A 4,419-nucleotide genomic window follows, 5' to 3' on the forward strand; every position below is an offset into this window, starting at 1 on the left:
TACATTAGGAAGAACAAATGCAGGGCGTTTTCCTAACAACTTAGCAATAATTCTGAATTGCATTCCAATAAGACTAATGAGCCGAAAATCCTTCACCAATAAAGGATTATCAACCTTTCGGATAAGAGTAATAAACAAGGAATTACAACCCATAGGAATAATAGCTCTGTAAAAAATCCTCCACAAAGCAATTACATAATCACCTAAAACATCCCAAAACTGTTTAAGAAACTTAAACAAAATTCCATCTGACCCAGGTGCTCGATCCCCACCACAATCCCAAACTGCCTCTTTAATATCTTCAACAGAAAACAATTTTTCTAGAAGCTCGACATCCTTCGGCAAGAGTGAAGAAAACCGATCACTTCTAGCCACCATGAGAATATTCTGGAAGTTGTTGAATTTAGAAGAATAAAAATCAAAGAATTCATTTTTAACTTCAATTGGATACGTCACCCAGTCCCCGTGAACAAAAATACCACGAATAACATTTGACGCTTTTTCTTCTCAACATACAACATACTATGAAAAAAAATCTTGAGTTCTCATCTCCTTCGACCATCCATTTAATCTTTATTTTTTAAGTCGCATCATAGGACTCAAGTTTCTCCATATTAGCAACCACCCCAAGCATATGTTTTCTTTCATTAAGAAAATCAACCGAAGAATCCTCATCATCAATCAAGTTATCAATTACTTTTAGCCGAGACACTAACTCCAACTTCTTCTCTTTTCGAGTAGACTTAGCCCGAACATGCCTCTCTCGAATCCTATTTTTATTGAATTTCATTTTATTTTTAAACAAAACAAACTTACTCCACATATGATTAGCAACAAAATCATCACTACACCCCATACACACACCATCCAACCCGCCCATAACAAGCCAAGAATTATAAAATCTAAAAGGAGTGGGGCCATAATCAACCTTGTAATCATGAATCAAAATAGGATAATGATTAGACCACTTTCTATCCAACACTGTCACTTGCAAAGCCTGAAATCTATCAAAAATCGCCTCCGACACCAAAAACCGATCAAGTTTACTAAGTTTGATAGCTGTAAAATCAACCCTAGTAAAGTTTTTTGCCCGTCATCGGAACATCCACCACATCTATATCATCTATAAAGTCTTTAAAATCTAAAGCTGAAATGTGACAAAAAACCGAACCAAATCTCTCTTCTTTTTTTAACAACATTAAAATCTCCAAAAATAATATAACTCCACAACTGATGTTTACCCTCATGACATCGAATAAACGAGGAAATATAACTCCACATCTGATGTTTCCCCTCCAAATCTTGAGGCGTATAAACATTCACCATATAACACTCTATATTAAACAAAACCCACATGCCACCAACGATAACCACATTATTAGTAGAAACAACACTATGTTTAGAAAAAACATTGGCGTCCCAAATAGATAAAACTCCTCTCGACCATGAGCATTACTAAAAACATAATCAAAAGTATTTTTCCCCCACACACTCCGTACTCTAAATAAATTTAACTGAGACATCCTTGTTTCTTGGATACAAAAAAACGAGACATCGTGTTGAACACAATTCGACCTCACCCAATTCCTTTTAGAAAGAGTACGAGTACCACATAAATTCAGAGATAAACGATTCATTGATCAACTTGTATTACACCAATACTAAGCCAAAATTTGCCTAATCTTTTCCTTATTACCATCCATATCATAACCAAGTAAACTTCTCATTTCAACATCTGACGTCATAATGTCAACAATATCCTTCACATTTGTTGGAACATGTTTTTTAGAAGCTTCGATGACCCATGGGAACTTGATGAAATTGATTTAAAATTATTAGGAGCTGGATCAGAAACATTAACCCGCTTGAAACCAGGGGTTGCGAGAAAAATTCAAATTGATTACTGTCCTCACCACCCACCGGAAAAGCAGCCTCTCCCAGTACTAAACCTGGAGCGGTCAGAAAGACAACCGATTGAGTCGGTGCTGCAGGAAATTTTATGAAATCTTGACGAGTTTTAATGTGCCTATACTTGTATCGTTCCTATTAAGGTTATAACTTTTGGTAATTTTGGTAAGAAATTATATAATCTTAAACATCATATATTATATTATGTAACAAAAATGATGCAGTTTTGGTAACAAGTTATATTTTAAGTTAAGCATCATATTATTTTTTAAGCAAACTACAAATCAATCATTTTCATACAAACACTAATATGTCATTTTCCTTTATTTGCATTCATCATACCAAAATGATACAAGAACTTAGCATGCCTATAAAAACTATGAGAATGCCCGAACATGATTAGTTTTAAACATAAACATAACCAAAACACCAAAATTGATGAAACCCACATAAAAACAAATCAACACCCTTACTCACATGAATTGTTAGGTAGACATTTGTGCTAGTCAAAATACCTAATCTTCATATTTATCAGGAAAATATGGGCAACCGAAGTAATGCACACATAAATTTTTTTATCACTACAAGAAACCAATTTTTTGCTTGAATACTAATCTAGCAAACACGAGACGGTTAATTTCTTTGTCAGTATACGTAGGTTTGCCGGAATTAGTTGTCACTAAAAGGTTTCCAACCCTCGAGTGACCTTTCAATGATAAATATAGTCGAATATCTTTTTAAAGAGAATTAGATAAAAGGGGATTTCAAGAATCCTATGCTCTACTTCCCAATATTTCAATAAGCATATGGCACACTGGTCATTTATATGTGGGGTCTAGAAAAAAAATCTTACATTTTCTAATAAAAACCTTCTTATATAAAAAAAAAAAGCTATATAATCACATAAAAAGAAAAAAAAAAAACTTTTTGCTATTTTTCTTATTGATACACTCTTGGTAATCTTTTCGGTTATTAACAACCGTTAACTTCAAATTTTTGTTATATTTTAGGGAAATCTATAGAAAAAGTCCCAAAATTTTGGAAAAAGTTATAGAAAAGTCCTAATTTTTTTTTAATGAAAAAACCCAGAAAATCGGCTAATGTTTACAATTTGATCCTTCATGACCTTTTCAGCAGGTCACCTGCTGAGGTGGAATGCCAAGGTGGAATGGTGGGTGACGTGGCATGCCACGTCATCGTATTAAGCTGAAAAGAAAATGAATCGTGCAAAGAGTTCACCCTTTAGGCTGCAGACATTTTTGATACATATGTCTAATTTCATTAATATAAATCCACAACAACAAATAACAATAAAATTGAAAAAAAGAGGACCAAAAGTTTTGAACCGGAGACACCCACGACTTAGGTCAAACACTTAACTACTAGGATATAAAGTAGTTTCCTTCTTTTGTTCTCTGATTTCTCTATATAATACTTAAATGTAATTGTTTGTTATAATAATAATAATAATATTTATTATTATTATTATTATTATTATTATTATTATTATTAATAAATAAATTACTTTTTCTAATTCGTTTTTATCGATAGTTATATAAATACATTTTAAGTATGTATTTATATGTATAAAAACATATTTATGTATAGCGAAAAAGTTAAGATATAATAAATACATGTATTCAAAAAATTAAATGCATTTATAAACTTTTACATGTATTTTTTAATAATTATTAATATAATGAATATTATAAAAAAAAGTATGTATAAATACGTTTAAAATGTTATTATACAATAATATTGATAAAAATGAATTTAATTACGTTTTAATAATGATAATAATAATTACATTTTTAATAATAATAATAATATTAATAATAATAATAATAATAATAATAAATCTTATTATTATAAATCTAACGAATGATTATATTTATGCAGAGAAATCTAACTGAAATCATTAAAGTTGTTGCTATCCTGGTGGTTAGGGTGTTCTCTTTTGGAGCTATATGTCTTTGTTCTATTTTGGAGTTATAGGTCTGGAGTTCAGAACCTGTTGACGTGCTGTTTCTTATTTTATAAGTGTATTCTTATCATTTTCAATATAAATTAGCAAGATCATATACTATTTAACAAAAATGTTGCAGCTTAGCTGTAAGTCACGCATGTGGACTCTTTCAACGTCTTGAGTTCGAGCCTCTTTTCCTTTTTTTTTTTTTTTATTACACCTTCCTCGCTATTTACTTTTTTTTCAACTTAATGTCACGTCAGCTGCCACATCAGCTATCAAATCCACCTTGGCACTCCACCTCAGCAGGTGACCTGCTGAAAAAGTCACAAAGGGCTAAATTACAAACATTAACCGATTTTCTTGACTTTTTTATTCAATCTTTTTTAGAATTTTTCTTAAACTTTTCCCGAAACTTTGGAACTTTTCTGAAGATTTCTCTGTTTTCTAAAATAATTCTCACCCACTTGAAAAAACCTTAACCAAACAATTTGATCGTTTTGCTATCACATATGTACTAATAATCCCACTTCGTTTCTCATACT

This window comes from Lactuca serriola, chromosome 4 (assembly GCF_051521515.1).
Source record: "Lactuca serriola cultivar US96UC23 chromosome 4, Lser_US96UC23_V15, whole genome shotgun sequence".
In the NCBI taxonomy this organism is placed as follows: Eukaryota; Viridiplantae; Streptophyta; class Magnoliopsida; order Asterales; family Asteraceae; genus Lactuca; species Lactuca serriola.